The following is a 14,382-nucleotide window of genomic DNA, read 5'->3' on the forward strand; positions in this document are numbered from 1 at the left end:
TCCGCTCATCACAACACCAAACTTAAATTGTTGCTTGTCCCCAAGCAGCTGAAAATCAAATAAGATAAAAAGAAGAGAATATGCAATGAATTCCAAAAACATCTATGAAGATCAGTATTAATTAGATGAGCGGGGCTTTTAGCTTTCTGCCTCTGAACAGTTTTGGCATCTCACTCTATCCTTTGAAATTCAGAATGATTGGCTTCTATAGGAACTCAGAATCCAGATAGTGTTATTGATTCTCCTAGTTAAGTATGATGATTCTTGAACACAGCTACTTTATGAGTCTTGGCCGTGGCCCAAAGCACTCTGTCTTCCAGTATTACCACCGGATACATACATGCCACAGACACATAACTGGGTGAACCTTTTCAGATTGTGACTCAACTTTGCTAGAGTCCCCAATTAGAGTGTCCAAGGTTCTTAAGCACACTCTTTTTGCCTTGGATCACAACTTTATTTTTACCCTTGCCTTTTGGTTTAAAGGGCTGTTGGCTTTTTCTGCTTGCTTTCTCTCGTTTATTTTTTCGCACATAATCTCTCTTTTTTTGTATTCACTGCTTTTTCTTGCTTCAAAAATCATTTTTTTTTTATGATTTTTCAGATCCTCAGTAACATGTCTCCTTTTTTCATCATTCTTTCAAGAGCCAACATTCATGAACAACAAATTCAAAAGACATATGCACTGTTCAAGCATACATTCAGAAGTCAAAGTTTTGCCACCACATCAAAATAATTAATCTGTTATAAAATTTAAAATTCATGCAATTCTTCTCTTTTTCAATTAAGAACATTTTTCATTTAAGAAAGGTGATGAATTCATAGGACATTCATAACTTTATGGCATAGACACTAAGACACTAATGATCATAAGACACAAACATAAATAAAACATAAAGCATAATTTTTCGAAAAATAGAAAAATAAAGAACAAGGAGATTAAAGAACGGGTCCACCTTAGTGATGGCGGCTTGTTCTTCCTCTTGAAGATTTTATGGAGTGCTTGAGCTCCTCAATGTCTCTTCCTTGCCTTTGTTGCTCCTCTCTCATGATTCTTTGATCTTCTCTAATTTCATGGAGAATGGAATGTTCTTGGTGCTCCACCCTTAGTTGTCCCATGTTGGAACTCAATTCTCCTAGGGAGGTGTTGATTTGCTCCCAATAGTTTTGTGGAGGAAAGTACATCCCTTGAGGCATCTCAGGGATTTCATGATGAGGAATTTCCTCATGTCCATGAGTGGGATCTCTTGTTTGCTCCATCCTCTTCTTAGTGATGGGCTTGTCCTCATCAATGAGGACGTCTCCCTCTATGTTAATTCCAACTGAATTACAGAGGTGACAAATGAGATGAGGGAAGGCTAACCTTGCCAAGGTAGAGGACTTGTCCACCACCTTATAAAGTTCTTGGGATATAACCTCATGAACTTCTACTTCCTCTCCAATCATGATGCTATGAATCATGATAGCCCAGTCTATAGTAACTTCAGACGGTTGCTAGTGGGAATGATTGAGCGTTGGATAAACTCCAACCACCCCCTAGCCACGGGCTTGAGGTCATGCCTTCTCAGTTGAACCGGCTTCCCTCTTGAATCTCTCTTCCATTGAGCGCCCTCTTCACAAATGTCTATGAGGACTTGGTCCAACCTTTGATCAAAGTTGACCCTTCTAGTGTAGGGGTGTTCATCTCCTTGCATCATGGGCAAGTTGAATGCCAACCTTATATTTTCCGGATTAAAATCTAAGCATTTCTCCCGAACCATTGTAAGCCAGTTCTTTGGGTCCGGATTCACACTTTGATCATGGTTCTTGGTGATCCATGCATTGGCATAGAACTCTTGAACCATTAAGATTCCAACTTGTTGAATGGGGTTGGTAAGAACTTCCCAACCTCTTCTTTGGATCTCATGTCGGATCTCTGGATATTCACTCTTTTTGAATTTGAAAGGGACCTCGGGGATCACCTTCTTCATGGCCACAACTTCATGGAAGTGGTCTTGATGCACCCTTGAGATGAATCTCTCCATCTCCCATGACTCGGAGGTGGAAGCTTTTGCCTTCCCTTTCCTCTTTCTAGAGGTTTCTCCGGCCTTAGATGCCATAAATGGTTATGGAAAAACAAAAATCAATGCTTTTACCACACCAAACTTAGAAGGTTTGCTCGTCCTCGAGCAAAAGAAGAAAGAAAAGAGTAGAAGAAGAAGAAATAGAGGAGATGGAGGTGGCTTTATTTTTCGGCCAAGGGGGAGAAGTAGTGTGTAGGTTGTGTGAAAATGAAGGAGTGAAGATTGGTTTATATAGGGGTGGAGAGAGGGGTAAGGTTCGGCCATTATGGGTGGGTTTGGGAGGGAAAGTGATTTGAATTTGAATGGTGAGGTAGGTGGGGTTTTATGAAGGATGGATGTGAGTGGTGAAAAGAATGGTAGGAATTGATAGGTGAGGGGTTTTTGGGGAAGAGGTGTTGAGGTGATTGGTGAATGGGTGAAAAAGAGAGAGAGTGGTGGGGTAGGTGGGGATCCTGTGGGGTCCACAGATCCTGAGGTGTCAAGGATAATTCATCCCTGCACCAAGTGGCGAGCAAAAATGCTCCGTCTGCCAATCCTGGCGTTAAACGCTGGGCTGGTGCCCCTTTCTGGCGTTAAACGCCCAGAATGGTGCCAGACTGGGCGTTAAACGCCCATTTGCTGCCCTTATTGGCGTTTAAACGCCAGCAAGTTTTCCTCCAGGGTGTGCTGTTTTTCATTCTGTTTTTGCTTTTTCAATTGATTTTGTGACTTTCCATGATCATCAACCTATAGAAAACATAAAATAGCAAAGGAAAATAGATAAATATAACATTGGGTTGCCACCCAACAAGCGCTTCTTTAATGTCAGTAGCTTGACAGTGGGCTCTCATGGAGCCTCACAGATACTCAGAGCAATGTTGGAACCTCCCAACACCAAACTTAGAGTTTGAATGTGGGGGTTCAACACCAAACTTAGAAGTTGGTTGTGGCCTCCCAATACTAAATTTAGAGTTTGATTGTGGGGGCTCTGTTTGACTCTGTTTTGAGAGAAGCTTTTCATGCTTCCTCTCCATGGTAACAGAGGGATATCCTTGAGCCTTAAACACAAAGGATTCTTCATTCACTTGAATGATCAATTCTCCTCTGTCAACATCAATCACAACCTTTGCTGTGGCTAGGAAGGGTCTGCCAAGGATGATGGATTCATCCATGCACTTCCCAGTCTCTAGGACTATGAAATCAGCAGGGATGTAATGGTCTTCAACCTTTACCAGAACATCCTCTACAAGTCCATAAGCTTGTTTTCTTGAATTGTCTGCCATCTTTAGTGAGATTCTTGCAGCTTGTACCTCAAAGATCCCTAGCTTCTCCATTACAGAGAGAGGCATGAGGTTTATGCTTGACCTTAGGTCACACAAAGCCTTCTCAAAGGTCATGGTGCCTATGGTACAAGGTATTGAGAACTTCCCAGGGTCCTGTCTCTTTTGAGGTAATCTCTGCCTAGTCAAGTCATCCAGTTCTTTGGTGAGCAAAGGGGGTTCATCCTCCCAAGTCTCATTACCAAATAACTTGTCATTTAGCTTCATGATTGCTCCAAGGTACTTAGCAACTTGCTCTTCAGTGACATCTTCATCCTCTTCAGAGGAAAAATACTCATCAGAGCTCATGAATGGCAGAAGTAAATCCAATGGAATCTCTATGGTCTCAGTGTGAGCCTCAGATTCCCATGGTTCCTCATTAGGGAACTCATTGGAAGCCAGTGGACGTCCATTGAGGTCTTCCTCATTGGCGATCACTGCCTTTTCCTCCTTTCCAAATTCGGCCATGTTGATGGCCTTGCACTCTCCTTTTGGATTCTCTTCTACATTGCTTGGAAGAGTACTAGGAGGGAGTTTAGTAACTTTCTTACTCAGCTGACCCACTTGTGCCTCCAAGTTTCTAATGGAGGACCTTGTTTCAGTCATGAAACTTTGAGTGGTTTTGATTAGATCAGAGACCATGGTTGCTAAGTCAGAGTGGCTCTGCTTAGAATTCTCTGTCTGTTGTTGAGAAGATGATGGAAAAGGCTTGCCATTGCTAAACTTGTTTCTTCCACTATTATTGTTGTTGAAACCTTGTTGAGGTCTCTATTGATCCTTCCATGAGAGATTTGGATGATTTCTCCATGAAGGATTATAGGTGTTTCCATAAGGTTCTCCCATGTAATTCACCTCTTCCATTGAAGGGTTCTCAGGATCATAAGCTTCTTCTTCAGATGAAGCATCCTTAGTACTGCCTGGTGCAGCTTGCATTCCAGACAGACTTTGAGAAATCATATTGACTTGCTGAGTCAATATTTTGTTCTGAGCCAATATGGCATTCAGAGTATCAATCTCAAGAACTCCTCTCTTCTGATTCGTCCCATTGTTCACAGGATTCCTTTTAGAAGTGTACATGAATTGGTTATTTGTAACCATTTCAATGAGTTCTTGAGCTTCTGCAGGCGTCTTCTTCAGATGAAGAGATCCTCCAGCAGAGCTGTCCAATGACATCTTGGACAGTTCAGATAGACCATCATAGAAGATACCTATGATGCTCCATTCAGAAAGCATATCAGAGGGACACTTTCTGATCAATTGTTTGTATCTTTTCCAAGCTTCATAGAGGGATTCACCTTCCTTCTGTCTGAAGGTTTGGACTTCCACTCTAAGCTTACTTAATTTTTGAGGTGGAAAGAACTTTGCCAAGAAGGCATTGACTAGCTTTTCCCAAGAGTTCAGGCTTTCTTTAGGTTGTGAGTCTAACCATATTCTAGCTCTGTCTCTTACAGCAAAAGGGAATAGCATAAGTCTGTAGACCTCAGGGTCAACCCCATTAGTCTTGACAGTGTCACAGATTTGCAAGAACTCAGCTAAAAACTGATGAGGATCTTCCAATGGAAGTCCATGGAACTTGTAATTCTGTTGCATTAGAGAAACTAATTGAGGCTTAAAATCAAAGTTGTTTGCTCCAATGGCAGGGATAGAGATGCTTCTCCCATAGAAGTCGGGAGTAGGTGCAGTAAAGTCACCCAACACCTTCCTTGCATTGTTGGCATTATTGTTGTTTTCGTCTGCCATGTCTTCTTCTTTGAAGATTTCTGTTAGGTCCTCTACAGAGAGTTGTGCTTTAGCTTCTCTTAGCTTTCGCTCAAGGTCCTTTCAGGTTCAGGGTCAGCCTCAACAAGAATACTTTTGTCTTTGCTCCTGCTCATATAAAAGAGAAGAGAACAAGAAAGTATGGAATCCTCTATGTCACAGTATAGAGATTCCTTGAGGTGTCAGAGGAAAAGAAGAAGGAGAGGGTAGAAGAAGAATTCGAACTTATCTAGAAAGATAGAATTCGAATTGTGCATTGAGGAGGAGTGTTAGTCCATAAATAGAAGCATGTGAGAAGAGGGGAAGAAATTTTCGAAAATAAATTAAAAAGATTTTAAAAATATTTTAAAAAATTAAAGAATGATTTTCGAAAAATATGATTGGGAAAGAAATAAAGTGATTTTTGAAAAAGACTTTGAAATTAGAAATCAAAAAGATATGATTGAAAACTATTTTGAAAAAGATGTGATTAATAAGATATGATTGAAAAGGTATGGTTTTTAAAAAGATATGATTGAAAAACAATTTAAAAAGATTTGATTTTGAAAATTAATGACTTGGCTAACAAGAAATTTAAAAGATATGATTCAGACTTTAAACCTTTCTCAACAGAAAAGGCAACATAATTGAAACGTTGAATCAAATCATTAATTGTTAGCAAGTATTTTTGAAAATGGAAAGAAATTAATTTTGAAATATATGATTGAAAAGATATGATTTGAAAAAGATTTGATTTTGAAAAATTATGAAAACTTAAAAAAAATTTGAATTAAAAACAAAATCTTCCTTCTTGTGCCATCCTGGCGTTAAACGCCCAGAATGGTATACATTCTGGCGTTTAACGCCCAAAATGCTACCCTTTTGGGCGTTAAACGCCCAGCTAGGTACCATGGCTGGCGTTTAAACGCCAGTTTTCCTTCCTCACTGGGCGTTTTGAACGCCCAGCTTTTTCTATGTAATTCCTTTGTTGTATGTTCTGAATCTTCAATTCTCTGTATTATCGACTTGAAAAGACACAAATTAAAAAAAATTGGATTTTTAATAATGAGGAATAATCAAAATGAAACTACGATCAAATAAACAATGCATGCAAGACACCAAACTTAGAAGTTTGTATACTACTGACACTAACAAATTGAGAATGCATATGAGAAACAACAAAACACTCAATACAAGAGAATGTAAAGATCAGAGCAAGAAAATCATCAAGAACAACTTGAAGATTAATGAAGACACATGAATGAATTCGAAAAATGCAAGAAGAACAGAAACATGCGATTGACACCAAACTTAAAATTAGACACTAGACTCAAACAAGAAACATAAAATTATTTTTTGGTTTTAAGATTTTATAATTTTTTTGGATTTTTCGAAAATTATATGGAAAAGAAAATAAAGAGATTCAAAATTTTTAATAAGAATTCCAGGAATCATGCAATGTTAGTCTAAAGCTTTAGTCTAAAGAAATTAGACATGGCTAGCCAAGCTTCAGCAGGACATTGCATTCAAGAGCTAAATTGATGAGAATCAATCAGCTTTGGTGATGATGAAAACATCACCTTGAAACTCTAGAATTCATTCCTAAAAATTCTGAAGAAAAATACCTAATCTAAGCAACAAGATGAACCGTCAGTTGTCCAAACTCAAACAATCCATCAGCTTTGGTGTATGATGAGCGGATAATTTATACGCTTTTTGGCATTGTTTTTAGGTAGTTTTTAGTAAGTTCAAGCTACTTTTAGGGATGTTTTCATTAGTTTTTATGTTAAATTCACATTTCTGGACTTTACTATGAGTTTGTGTATTTTTCTGTAATTTCAGGTAATTTCTGGCTGAAATTGAGGGACTTGAACAAAACTCTGAAAAAGGCTGACAAAAGAACTGCTGATGCTGTTGGAATCTAACCTCCCTGCACTCAAAATGAATTTTCTGGAGCTACAGAACTCCAAATGGCGCACTCTCAACGGCTTTGAAAAGTAGACATCCAGAGCTTTCCAGCAATATATAATAGTCCATACTTTATTCGGGAATTGACGACGTAAAGTGGCGCTCAACGCCAAGTACATGCTGCTGTCTGGAGTCAAACGCCAGAAACACGTCACGACCCGGAGTTGAACGCCAGAAACACGCTATAACTCGGCGTTCAACTCCAAAGGAAGCCTCAGCTCGTGGATAGATCAAGCTCAGCCTAAACATACACCAAGTGGGCCCCGAAAGTGGATTTATGCATCAATTACTTACTCCTGTAAACCCTAGTAGCTAGTCTAGTATAAATAGAACATTTTACTATTGTATTCGGTGTCTTTTGACCACGTTTCATCTTTGGTCTCAGTTTTGTTTTATTCTTCATCTTAGGGGGCCATTGATCACGTTTTGGGGGCTGGCCATTCGGCCATGCCTGAACCTTTCACTTATGTATTTTCAACGGTGGAGTTTCTACACACCATAGATTAAGGGTGTGGAGCTCTGTTGTACCTCAAGTTTCAATACAATTACTATTATTTTCTATTCAATTCTCCTTATTCTTATTCCAAGATATACGTTACACTTCAACTTGATGAATGTGATGATCCGTGACACTCATCATCATTCTCACCTATGAACGCGCGTGATTGACAACCACTTCCGTTCTACCTTATCTGTGGTATTCCGAGTAGGATTCCGAAAATCCGGAAAGTCTAACCTTGTCTGTGGTATTCCGAGTAGGATTTTGGGATTGAATGACTGTGACGAGCTTCAAACTTCTGAAGGCTGGGCGTTAGTGACAGACGCAAAAGAATCAAGGGATTCTATTCCAACCTTATTGAGAACCGACAGATGATTAGCCGTGCCGTGACAGAGCATAGGACCATTTTCACTGAGAGGATGGGATGTAGCCATTGACAACGGTGATGCCCTACATACAGCTTGCCATGGAAAGGAGTAAGAAGGATTGAATGAATGTAATAAGAAAGTAGAGATTCGAGAGGAGCACAGCATCTCCATATGCCTATCTGAAATTCCCACCATGGAATTATATGAGTAACTATTTACTATTTTATTTTCTGTTTATTATTTATTTTCGAACTTATCATAAACCATTTAATCTGCCTAACTGAGATTTACAAGGTGACCATAGCTTGCTTCATACCAACAATCTCTGTGGGATCGACCCTTACTCACGTAAGGTATTACTTGGATGACCCAATACACTTGCTGGTTAAGTTGAACGGAGTTTTGATCACACGTGCCATTACCAGGGATTATTAAGATCCCAATTCATCATACTATGATCTCTTTGGGGTATTTTTGATAGAGCCAATATTTAAATTTCATACAAGTACAAAGAGACCAACTTTGAGGATCACAATTTCGTCCACCAAGTTTTTGGCCCCGTTGCCGGGGATTGTTCGAGTATTGACAACTGACGGTTCATCTTGTTGCTCAGATTAGGTAATTTTCTTTTCAAAAATTTTTCAAAAATCTTTTTCAAAATTTTTCTTTTATTTTTCGTTTTTCCAAACTTTATTTTCGAAAAAATTAATAAAAATCCAAAAAAATTAATAAAATCATAAAAATAAAAAATATTTTGTGTTTCTTGTTTGAGTCTTGAGTCAATCTTTAAGTTTGGTGTCAATTGCATGCTTTAAAAATTTTTCTTGCATTTTTCGAAAAATTTATGCATTCATAGTGTTCTTCATGATCTTCAAGTTGTTCTTGGTAAGTCCTCTTGTTTGATCTTGATGTTTTCTTGTTTTGTGTTGTCTGTTGTTTTTCATATGCATTTTTTGTTTGTTAGAGTCCATGCATTAAAGATTTCTAAGTTTGGTATCTTGCATGTTTTCTTTGCATCAAAAATTTTTCAAAAATATGTTCTTGATGTTCATCATGATCTTCAAAGTGTTCTTGGTTTTCATCTTGACATTCATAGTGTTCTTGCATGCATCATGTGTTTTGATCCAAAATTTTTAAAGTTTTGGGTCATAATTGTGTTTTTCTCCCTCATAATAAAAAATTTCAAAAATCAAAAAATATTTTCTCCTTTTTTCTCTCAAAATTTCGAAAATTTGAGTTGACTTAGTCAAAAATTTTCAAAATTAGTTGTTTCTTACAAGTCAAGTCAAATTTTCAATTTTAAAAATCTTATCTTTTCAAAATCTTTTTCAAAAATCATATCTTTTTCATTTTTTTCTATTTTTCGAAAATTTTAAAAATCTTTTTCAAAATAATTTCAAAATCTTTTTTTCTTATCTTTATATCAAATTTTCGAAAATTAGCTAACAATTAATGTGATTGATTCAAAAATTTGAAGTTTGTTACTTTCTTGTTAAGAAAGGTTCAATCTTTAAATTCTAGAATCATATCTTGTAGTTACTTGTTAGTTAAGTAATTAATTTTAATTTTAAAAATTAAATCTTTTTCAAACATATCTTTTTGTCACATCTTCTTATCTTATCTTTTTATCATATCTTTTTCAAAATTTTATCTTTTTCAAAAATTTGATTTTAAAATATCTTATCTAACTTCTTATCTTCTTATCTTTTCAAATTTGATTTTAATATCTTTTTCAACTAACTCTTTGACTTTGTGTTTGTTTCTTATCTTTTTCAAAACCACCTAACTACTTTTTCCTCTCTAATTTTCAAAAATATCTCATCTCTTTTTCAAAAACTCTCTTTGTTTTAAATTTTAATTTTAATCTTATCTTATCTTTAATTTTCAAAAATACTAACCTCTTTTTCAAAATTATTTTCGAAATTCTCCCTCTCTTTTCTTATTCTATTTAATTATTTATTTACTAACACTTCTCTTCACCTCTCTTCATCTAAAAATCCGAACCCATTCTTCTTCACTCTTCCCCCCTTTCTTCTTCTACTAACATAAAGAAATCTCTATACTGTGACATAGAGGATTCCTCTTCTTTTCTTGTTTTCTTCTCTTTCATATGAGCAGGAACAAGGAAAAAGGCACTCTTGTTGAAATTGATCCCGAACCTGAAAGGACTCTGAAGAGGAAACTAAGAGAAGCTAAATTACAATAATCTAAAGGTAACCTTTCAGAAATATTAGAACAAGAGAAGGAGATGGCAGCCGAACCCAACAACAATAATGCAAGGAGAATGCTTGGTGACTTCACAAAACCAACATCCAAATTTGATGGAAGAAGCATCTCCATTCCTGCCATTGGAGCCAATAATTTTGAGGTTAAGCCTCAACTAGTTGCTTTAATGCAATAGAACTGCAAGTTTTATGGACTTCCATCTGAAGATCCTTACCAGTTTTTAACTGAGTTCTTACAAATTTGTGAGACTGTTAAGACGAATGAAGTTGATCCTGAAGTCTACAGACTCATGCTTTTCACTTTTGCTGTAAGAGACAGAGCTAGAATATGGTTGGATTCACAACCTAAGGATAGCCTGGACTCTTGGGATAAGCTGGTCACGACTTTCTTGGATAAATTCTTTCCTCTTCAAAAGCTGAGCAAGCTTAGAATGGATGTTCAGACCTTCAAACAAAAAGATGGTGAATCCCTCTATGAAGCTTGGGAAAGATACAAGCAGTTGACCAAAAGGTGTCCATCTGACATGTTTTTAGAATGGACCATATTAGATATATTCTATTATGGTCTATCTGAGTTTTCGAAAATGTCATTGGACCATTCTGCAGGTGGATCTATTCACCTAAAGAAAACGCCTGAAGAGGCTCAAGAACTCATTGACATGGTTGCAAATAACCAATTCATGTACACTTCTGAGAGGAATTCCGTGAATAATGGGACACCTCAGAGGAAGGGAGTTTTTGAAATTGATGCTCAGAATACCATATTGGCTCAGAACAAAGTGTTGACTCAGCAAGTCAACATGATCTCTCAAAGTCTGAATGGATGGCAAAATGCATCCAACAGTACTAAAGAGGAAGCTTCTGAAGAAGCTTATGATCTTGAGAACCCTGCAATGGCAGAAGTTAATTACATGGGTGAACCTTATGGAAACACCTATAATTCATCATGGATAAATCATCCAAATTTCTCATGGAAGGATCAACAAAAGCCTCAACAAGGCTTTAACAATGGTGGACGCAATAGGCTGAGCAATAGCAAGCCTTTTCCATCATCTTCTCAGCAACAGACAGAGAATTCTGAACAAAACACTTCTAATTTAGCCAATCTAGTTTCTGATCTGTCAAAAGCCACTTTCAGTTTCATGAGTGAAACAAGATCCTCCATTAAAAATCTGGAGGCACAAGTGGGCCAGCTGAGTAAGAAAGTCATTGAAGCTCCTCCCAGTATTTTCCCAAGCAATACAGAAGAAAATCCAAAAGGAGAGTGCAAGGCCATTGATGTGATCAATATGGCCGAATGCACAAGGGAGGAGAAGGACGAAAATCCTAGTGAGGAAGATCTCCTGGGACGTCTCTCAAGTAAGAGGGAGTTTCCTATTAAGGATCCAAAGGAATCTGAGGCTCATATAGAGACCATAGAGATTCCATTAAATCTTCTTCTGCTATTCATGAGTTCTGAAGACTATTCTTCCTCTGAGGAGGATGAAGATGTGACTGGAGAGCAAGTTGCTCAATATTTAGGAGCTATCATGAAGATGAATGCCAAGTTGTTTGGTAATGAGACTTGGGAAAGTGAACCTCCCTTGCTCATTAATGAACTAGATACCTGGATTCAGCAAATTTTACCTCAAAAGAGACAAGATCCTGGCAAGTTCTTAATACCTTGTACCATAGGCACCATGACCTTTGAAAAAGCTCTATGTGATCTGGGGTCAGGGATAAATCTTATGCCACTCTCTGTAATGGAGAAGCTGGGGATCATTGAGGTACAACCTGCCTTGTTCTCATTACAATTGGCAGACAAGTCATTAAGACAAGCTTATGGAATAGTAGAAGACGTGTTAGTAAAGGTTGAAGGCCTTTACATCCCTGCTGATTTTATAATCTTAGACACTGGGAAGGAAGAAGATGAGTGTATCATCCTTGGAAGACCTTTCCTAGCCACAGAAGGAGCTGTGATAGATGTCAACAGAGGTGAATTAGTCCTTCAATTGAATGGGGACTACCTGGTGTTTAAGGCACATGGCCATCCCTCTATGACAAAAGAGAGTGAGCACAAAGAGCTTCTCTCAGTTCAGAGTCAAGAAGAGCCCCCACAGTTAAACTCTAAGTTTGGTGTTGGGAAGCCACAACCAAACTCTAAGTTTGGTGTTAAGACCCCATATCCAAACTCTAAGTTTGGTGTTGGGACTATACAACATTGACCTGATCACCTTGTGGCTCCATGAGAGCCCACTGTCAAGCTATTGACATTAAAGAAGCGCTTGTTGGGAGGCAACCCAATTTGTATTTATCTAATTTTTATTTTAATTTTATTATTATTTTGTGTTTTATTAGGTACATGATCATGTGGAGTCAAGAAAAAAATATAAAAATTAAAAACAGAATCAAAAACAGCAGAAGAAAAATCACACCCTGGAGGGAGGACAGACTGGCGTTCAACACCAGTAAGGAGCATCTGGCTAGCGTTCAACGCCAGAACAGAGCATGAATCTGGCGCTGAACGCCAGAAACAAGCAACATTCTGGCGTTTGAACGCCAAGAATGTGCCTTGAGGAAAGCTGGCGCTGAACGCCAGTAACAAGCATGGAACTGGCGTTCAACGCCAGAAACATGCTACACATGGGCGTTGAACGCCCAAAACGTGCATCACCTCGGCGTTTAAACGCCAGAATGGTATGCAAAGGTATTTTGCATGCCTATTTGGTGCAGGGATGTAATTCCTTGACACCTTAGGATCTGTGGACCCCACAGGATCACCTCAGGATCTGTGGACCCCATAGGATCATCTCAGGATCTGTGGACCCCACAGGATCCCCACCTAACATATTCCCACCTTACCTCCTAATCCTATAACACTCTTCCCCATATCACACTTCCCAACAACTTCAATCTCTCTTCCCAATTACCCTCTTCACCACTCACATCCATCCACTCTGCCCCATAAACCCCTCCTACCTTCAAAATTCAAAAACACTTTCCCACCCAAACCCACCCTAAATGACCGAAACTACACCCTCTCCCCCCCTATATATACCCTTCCATTCTACTTCATTTTCACACAACACAACCCCCTCTTCTACACCTTGGCCGAAACACCATCTCCCACTCTCCTCCATATTTTCTTCTTCTTCTTCTTCTCTTCTTTCTTCTCTTGCTCGAGGACGAGCAATATTTTAAGTTTGGTGTGGTAAAAGCATAAGCTTTTTGTTTTTCCATTACCATCAATGGCACCTAAGGCCGGAGAATCCTCTAGAAAAGGAAAAGGGAAGACAAAAGCTTCCACCTCTGAGTCATGGGAGATGGAAAGATTCATCTCCAAAAGCCATCAAAACCACTTCTATGATGTTGTGGAAAAGAAGAAGGTGATCCCGGAGGTCCCTTTCAAGCTCAAGAAAAATGAGTATCTGGAGATCCGACATGAGATCCGAAGGAGAGGTTGGGAAGTCCTAACCAACCCCATGCAACAAGTCAAAATCTTTATGGTTTAAGAGTTCTATGCCAATGCATGGATCACTAGGAACCATGATCAAAGTATGAACCCGAGTCCAAAGAATTATCTCACAATGGTTCGGGGGAAATACTTAGATTTTAGTCCGAAAAATGTGAGGTTGGCGTTCCACTTGCCCATGATGCAAGGAGATGTATGCCCCTACACTAGAAGGGTCAACTTTAATCAAAGGTTGGACCAAGTCCTAATGGACATATGTGTGGAAGGAGCTCAATGGAAAAGAGACTCCAAAGGCAAGCCAGTTTAACTAAGAAGACTGGACCTCAAGCCTGTGGCTAGAGGATGGTTGGAGTTCATTCAACGCTCCATCATTCCCACTAGCAACCGATCTGAAGTTACTGTGGATCGGGCCATCATGATTCATAGCATCATGATTGGAGAGGAAGTAGAAGTTCATGAAGTCATCTCCAATGAAATCTACAAAATAGCCGAAAAGCCCTCCACCATGGCAAGGCTAGCTTTTCCTCACCTTATTTGCCATTTATGTTACTCAGCTGGAGTTATCATAGAAGGAGACATCCCCATTGAAGAGGATAAGTCCATCACCAAGAAGATGATGGAACAAGCAAGAGAGACCCTCCACGGATCTCAAGAGATGCATGAGGAAGCTCATCATCAAGAAATCCCTGAGATGCCTCAAGGGATGCACTTTCCTCCCAACAACTATTGGGAACAACTCAACACTTTCTTAGAAGATTTGAGCTACAATGTGG

At 38.7% G+C, this 14,382-nt stretch overlaps 1 non-coding gene across 1 annotated transcript; it reads right to left on the minus strand.

Moving 5' to 3' along the window:
• Positions 1–10,580: 10,580 nt before the first annotated feature.
• LOC130953921 (small nucleolar RNA R71) lies at positions 10,581–10,684 on the minus strand. Its single transcript, XR_009076082.1, has one exon. It is a non-coding gene; the product is annotated as a small nucleolar RNA R71 (small nucleolar RNA).
• Between the last annotated feature and the right edge of the window lie 3,698 nt (positions 10,685–14,382).

This window comes from Arachis stenosperma, chromosome 9 (assembly GCF_014773155.1).
Source record: "Arachis stenosperma cultivar V10309 chromosome 9, arast.V10309.gnm1.PFL2, whole genome shotgun sequence".
Lineage (NCBI taxonomy): Eukaryota > Viridiplantae > Streptophyta > Magnoliopsida > Fabales > Fabaceae > Arachis > Arachis stenosperma.